Source organism: Microtus ochrogaster, linkage group LG1, assembly GCF_000317375.1.
Source record: "Microtus ochrogaster isolate Prairie Vole_2 linkage group LG1, MicOch1.0, whole genome shotgun sequence".
Classification (NCBI taxonomy): Eukaryota; Metazoa; Chordata; class Mammalia; order Rodentia; family Cricetidae; genus Microtus; species Microtus ochrogaster.
The window spans coordinates 34,292,340-34,300,078 of NC_022027.1; positions in this window are offsets into that span (position 1 = coordinate 34,292,340).

Here is a 7,739-nt window from a genome sequence, read left to right on the forward strand (position 1 = left end):
CTCTCTCTCTCTCTCTCTCTCTCTCTCTCTGTCTCTCTCTGTCTCTCTCTGTCTCTCTCTGTCTCTCTCTCTCTGTCTCTCTCTCTCTCTGTCTCTCTCTCTGTCTCTGTCTCTCTCTGTCTCTCTCTGTCTCTCTCTCTGTCATTGAAGACATCCACAAATCACAAAGTAGATTTCAGTGGCTTCTTTTCTATTAGCTCTTGTATGTTAAGTATTGACTATTCAATATTCATGAAGACCCTCTTTCCAGTTAATGACTTCTAATAAGATCTTGACATTCTGTATCACCTTAAAGGTAAATTTAAGCTAGCTGCATGCCAAAGGCTGATTTGTGGTCCCATTCTAGAATTATTAAATGTGCTCACCTGCTTATTTGTCTGATGTTTTAGGATTTAGTTTCCAACTTCCTGACCTATACCAGAACTTGTAGATGTAGACTGCTCATTCATTTCCTGGCTGTGCATATCCAAAATAATCACACAGAAACTCTATTAATTGCAATACTGTGACCAATAACTTAAGTGTATTTCTAACTAGCTCTTACATATTAAACTAACCAATTTGTATTATTTTATATTTCCCCATGAGGCTCATGGTTTACTAATAAATGTTTTGGTGTTTGTCTCCTTTTGGTGGCTACATGACTTCTCTGACTCTGCCTTATTTTCTCTTCTATCTCTGCTTGGAATGTGTGCCTTGCTCTATTCTGCCATGTCACAGACCCAAGAAGCTTCTTTATTCATTAACCAATAAAAATAACACATACACAGAAGAACTTCCCACAGCAAGAACTAGATTCTTTTTATTGATGTAAGAATATGTACATGTAGTTTTGTGTATTCTGTGAGTTTATATTGTGTCATTTCTATTACTACTCTAAACAAATGGTCAAGGGTGCTTTCCACATTTAAAATCAGAGTTAATCTTACACATGTCAACTACCATTTATTCATTATCAAAATAAGAAATTTAATTTTAAAAGAGTTTCTCTTTTTTCTTGAGTATATATAATGTCCTTTTTATATGGCTTGCTGTATATCTTTCATTATTTACAACAAGTAAAATTGGACCTAAAATTTCTATTCTAGTCCTTTACCTCTATTGTGGTAAAGATGCATCTATTGGGGCATCTTTTGAGTCTAGCACTTGACCCATTTTGACAGATGTACCATAAAAATTATAGACACTGGAGATTATTTATTTTATGCAATTTGTATACAAAATTAGTTCACCAAAATTAGAGGAATGTTCACAGAAGATTGATAGGTTAGAACTAACTCTAAAATAAAGAAGTATCTAATATGTAGGACTTCTCATAGTCTTCCATATCAGATGGTCATATTCTCATTACTTGGGATATGAATTAAGAGTACAATGTCAACCCCTATACTGATGGCTATGAAAAACTTGCTAATTCAATTTAAGAGCCACTCAGTGAGAGAGAAATTATGCCAGGTACTGGAAATATAGCTAACCACCTGGAGCTGATAACATCATAGATATCCGAGAACTTAACAATAAAGTTTACTAAACCAGCAAACACAGATAAGAGCAGTGTTCACTCATCATAAAAAAAAACTAAATCACTATTTGCAGTAAATGGAGACCATACAGAAAACCATAACCAATCAAAACACAGAGCACACATGATTGTCTGGTGCCCAGCTCCAAATGACATATCTACAACATGGCACCTACTCCTAAGGCTCAGGGAACATCAATGGAAAGGGGGTAGAAAAATTGTAAGAGTCACAGAAACAGGAAGTCCTCTGTGAGATTTCCTCTTCCAGATGTCAAGGAAGCTACATGTATGAAGTCTCATCAACATGGGTACCTATACATGACCTGAACAAGAAGTAGACCACTATATATACAACACTAAAGGGAGAAATTGCATATGGTCCCAACCCTAAACAAATAACTGAAGACATCTAAGAAATACTCAGAGTAGGAGGAATAGTTCCCTAAGGAACAGTTCCCATATTGCTTATCAAATTCCAAGTGGTATGGCCTGAAACAATCTACATAAAAAATAACATTATATGGAATTAGTGGGTTGTATTTATATATTTAGGTAAATATATATAATATCTCTCTTTCTCTGTATGTATGGTATGTTGTGTGTACATGCATTGCTTGGGTTTGTGTGTGTGTGTGTGTGTGTGTGTGTGTGTGTGTGAGAGAGAGAGAGAGAGAGAGAGAGAGAGAGAGAGAGAATGGCAAGGGTACAGAGAATTTGAAGGAAGGAAAAGAAAGGGGAAAACATTTTAATTTCAAAATGTAAAATTAGAATGCAGTAGTGCTATTGCAGTAAGTTTATATGTTGCTGATGGCCAAATAGGAGTAGAGAGATTACCTAGTCTCTGTGAAGCCAGTATGACTATATCACAAGCCAAACTACAAGACACAGTACTATAGAAGTTGTACTGTGATGGAGGAAGGCCATTGGTTAATTAAATAAAGATACTGCTTGCCCTGATAGGTTAGAACGTAGATGGGAGGAGTGAACGGAGCAAAATGCTGGGCAGAAGAGGAAGTGAGGTCAGACTCGACAGCTCCGGGCTCCCAGGCAGACACCTCAGAGAGACACGATGCTCCACTCTAGCGGGCAGAGGCGAGAGCTCTGCTCTCTGAGGCACACGCGATGAAGCTCCGACCCAGGATGGACGTAGGCTAGAATCTTCCCGGTAAGCGCACCTTGGGGTGCTACATACAGATGATAAGAAATGGGCTAGTCCAGGTGCGAGAGTTAGCCCAGAAGAGGCTAGATAGAAATGGGACAAGCAGTGATTAAAAGAATACAGTGTCCGTGTAATTATTTCGGGTAAAGCTAGCCGGAGGCGGCCAGAGTGGCGGGAAGCAGCCCGCCGCTCGTATTACTACAGTACTGTAGAAGTTTCCCTTGCTAAGTGAAAACCTTGCTTGGGCCTGATCATTGCATCCTGTGCTCCCAGATTTACCCTTTGAATTGGAAGTGTTTATCATGTCATTATTTGGGGGGATTTTGTAACCTGGCTTTGATTTTATACAAGATTATGGTAAAATATTCACTTGGAGTATCAGAAGATGTTTTAGACTTTGGTCTTTTAAACATTGCTGGGACTGTTAACTGTGGCAGATTTACAAAGTCTCAATGAATGCATTTCAGCTTATGACACTATGACATCAAAGAGTAAACTCTTTTCTTGGAAATGACTTGGTAGAGTTCCAAGTTAGTGGGAAAAAGATGCACATACAATAGAAAATATTGACTGTCTATTTGATAGGATCTAAAACACCTTAGTAGTCAAGCTTCCAAACACTTTGTAAATTAAGAAGATAATTAGGATAGGAAAACTGTTACTTTGGCTTTGTTGCTTATTAAAAGATTTTATTTATTTTTTTATTTTGGTATTCACAGGATAAATCTTGCACAGGACTATGGCAGGAAGTTGTAGCTGGTGCAAGGTAATGACTACATAGGTTCAGTTAAGGCCAAAAGCAATTTATTCCTTTCCTTCTTATGTATAGGGTCACAACTGAGTTTCCTCTTCTATAATGTTACTTTAGCCATAGATAGAGTTATATAAATCCCCTATCTTGAGATGACCATTCAAATGCCAATCATTCTCAGCATATTGAGCAGACATGCTTCATTTATAGTTGTTCATTTTAAATAGGGGCTTCTCTGATTAAGGATGAGAGTAACATTTTCCCGTGTATCAAGGGCAGTAAGCAGTCATTGTTTGCTATAAGGAGCAGAGTATAAAAAAAAGGGTAAAATTTTTCTTCTCTTTGGACCATGATATATGCTAAGTTAAAAATTTGGGCTTCATTCGTTTGTAGTAAGATTTTTTGGAGGCTGATAGACTCAAATAATAGCAGAGATCAGTCTTATAATTATGAAAGCTTAGGCTTGTCTCAACTAGCTCATAACTTAAATCAATCCTTTTATATTAATCTATGTTCTGTCACATGGCGTTATCTCTCTTTCAAGTTGCACCTTTTGTTTCCTCTCCATCTCTCCTGATGTCTCTCCTGCACCTTGTTTATCTCCTCCTACTTCCTCTTTCGACCTGGAAGTCCCACCTATACCTCCTGCCTAGCTATTGTCTATTCAGCACTTTATTAAATAAGTCATAGCAATATAACTTCACCCAATGTATAAATACCACACAAAATTGCCTACAAGCATCAGCAATATGTGAAAGATAGAAAATACATCATATGTGCACTTGTACTTTTCAACAAGTTATTTCTCAAACTTTGGGGCTTTGTATGCTAGAAGAAATTAGGGTATATGTTTTATATATACACACCAAAGAAATAATACTAATGTCAAGTGCTTATTATCTGACTCAATTTCTGTATGTACTACTTAAACCTAGCTTCAATTTCTAACTTAAAGGGTTGATACAAGCTGCCACACAGGCTAGATGGGTTCTCTTACACACAATTCCAAGAGGACTCAAAATATGTATTGAAGATTATTAGGGAGGGATAGGAAAAGAGGAGTTTAAGAGAAGGTTGAAAGTTGAATTATCCTTAAGCCAGAGTTTTAATACTGGTAGACAATCGATTATCATTGAGTCTCTTCAGTAAGATGATTCAGCCCCAACAGGCAAAGGGATATATCTACTCTTCAATGTTTATAAGACAGAGTTTCTGTACTAACAACTGTTAGTATGTGACGTATGCAATGCGGAAGACCCAGAGTAGAGTGGCACACTTAACAGAGGCTATGGGGCATGCCTTGCTCTTTGGGTAGGGCATTGGGAATGGTTATTGTGTGGCCTGGAAGGCACAAAAATAATAAGGCTTGTGTGGAAACTCCTTCAGGTGATAGATTTGACTATTTTATTTTCATCTGCAATACAAGTTGTCTTTGTATCTGGGCAATGAGAACAGTGTGGATCACTGCCTTGTTTTGAGTCTTCTTGGTTTTGTTCTTGAAGGGGCTACATATGTCCATTTAAGGATGACACTTTAATTTAGAGCAAAGGAAAATCTTAAACTTTATCTGACTGCAACTATGTCTCTAAGAATATTAAAGATTCCTTTACAATGCAGGGCAGTGGTGGTGCACGTCTTAATCCCATCACCCAGAAGGCAGAGGTATGGGATCTCTGTGCATTAGAGGCCAGCCTGATCTAAAAGGTGAGTTCAAGGCCAGGCTCCAAAGATACATGGAGAAACTTTGTTTCAAAAAAAAAAGATTCCTTTTTAAGACATAGTTCCACTTTTCACTTTTTATAAGAGTTATGGATTCTACTACACATTCATATTCCAAGTTATTTCCAAGTTTGCCTTCACCATTTTGTGACTTTAAAAGCAAAAGATGAAGCTGAAAGCATTGCCTATTCAAATTAGCCCATCACATTCTTGGTATAAGCAGGAAATTAAGAATTTTAAAGTCAGAATGCCTACATAGACAGAGGAACTGGAATGGGTTTAAGACAAGGTTCAACATTTTATCATCCTTTAGGCAAAAAAAAAAAACAACTTTATTAACACTGGCTGTCAGATATCAGAGTACACTAGGGTCCTGAGTAGGATGATTCGATTTCATGAAGTGAAGAGAGATGTCTTCCCCTAAAGTCTACAAGAGTTATAAGGTTAGCTTGGATGGTTTACATGGGACATTGTTTCAAAAGAAGGAAGAGGTGCAGGAAAGAAGAAGAAGGAAGCAGAGGAAGAGGAGACCCATTATCAGTTTGAATAGAGTTTGCTAGTCCAAACATGAGAATAATATTTTCTCAGTTACTGTAGGGAATGTCTCTGATAAGCTTGAGAACATGTCTCTGAATACTAATAAAATTTAAAATAACTCTTTTTTTTAAATATTTGAGTAGTTTATTTGCCACTCTTAAATAACAGTTACCTTCTAAAATTTTATATCTTTTTATGTATTCTGTTCTCATCCTCTAACTCTTTATTATCACAAGACTGATATCAGATATAATCCTTTAAACCGTCGATCGTTTGTGGCTCTTTCTAATAGGCCAATATTAGGTATATTTGTGTATCCATATATTAATATGTATCTTTATGTAGGTGTTTTAATACTGTGATCAACAAATTTTTCTATACTAACAATTCTGTGGTTGTTCTGTTTCAATTAAAAGTTCAAGTCCATATTATCAGGCTCATGGAATCTTGAAACTAGAGCTCACTGCACAACTTGAAGGCAGCTTGACAAGTTGGAATATGTCTCTATAAAGCAGCTCCGTTGTCCTAAAACTCTTCCAGACAGCTTGGATGGTCTCTTTCACTTCTAGGTTATTCTTCTTGTAAGAGAGTATATTGTAGCAGTTCTTACTGCTTATATACATTATAGAGGGTCAAGTGAAACTAGTTGGTCTCAGGGTGCTACTCAAATTTTTTGAGTTGTTTAATTTCTAGAAGCTGTATTACAGGATAAGTTGTTTCAGTATCACTCAGAGCATCCCAGTTCTTAGAGAGTTTTCCTGTAGGATGGAATAGTTTTCCTCTCTTAAGACATTATGGATCTCAAGGAACGTCACTAAAAGAGTAAATGTTTTATCTCTGAGAAAATTGCCACACAAAAGCATCACAATTATCCCTCATTTAAACAGGATGACAAGCGAAAGGGGGCACAAATGATCAAGAGGAAAACGCAGGAAGATGAGCCTGACAGAGGCCCATCCCTGGAAGTCTGTTTTCTTCTGATAAATAGCACATGTCTATTATCATAAATTCATTTTATTCTGAAAGAGCTTCCATATGTCTGCATAACCTAAAGCAGGGAGCAGTGTGTCAAAAGCAGACTTGCCAAAGCAAAAAATTTATAGCATTTCCTCTCACAAATTTGTGAATATTGAAAATAAAAGAACATTCTAATGCAAATTATACCCTTTTTGCTTGATTTTTAAACATTCATTATTTGTCTGAATAACTACTGTTTGGAGCTTTGTACTGAAACAATTTGCTATTCCTTGTAGACTGTCAGCTAGCAAGATAGGATGATGGTTTATTGCACAGGAGCGAAGTCACAACTTTGGAACCAGAGTGCTTCTGGTCAGAATCCAAGGTCTGTAACATTTATTTGAAGGTGAATTCATTCTTATCAATGAGTAGTCCAACTGCTCTCTAGGGGATAAATGAATTTTTGAAAATACAAACATTTTGTTTTTCATGTTATTAGGGAGTGTTTCTGAGAATGAACTGTTCAACCTGAGGCTCTTTCATGACAGTGAGACTCATCTGCTTCTGGCAGCGCCAATCTACTTCAAGAGGAGGATGGGCATTTATGATGCTCCTTATGGAGTTGGTTTTGCCACTTGGGCAAGAAACTGCTCTTCCCTGGACTGCTTGATGCTATGCTGTACATGCAGGACCCACAGAGAAATGACTGCTGAAGTTGCCTAAATAAGGTGAGACAATCCTTCCTGGCTCCTGCTTCATCAAAGAGTCTGCCAGACATTCTGCAGAAAACATAAGTGACTAACAAACCCCCAATATAGGTGGAACTGTCTTTGAAATTTCCTGCATTGTGGAAAAGTCTGCAGGATACTATGGACCTGTAGGATGAAGATGGATGCTCCAATGATACAGAAGAACTCTGGGTGACTGTCAGACAGCGAGAGGTCTCTGTCAATTCTAGAGTTTTAGAAATTGATTATAATGCACTTCCTGTTAACTTAGGTAATATCATTTCCTTCTGGAGTGTTTGATGGAGTTGAAGAATACATAGTTATCATTTTAGTTTTCCTTAGTTATGATGAAAGATAAAGTAAATA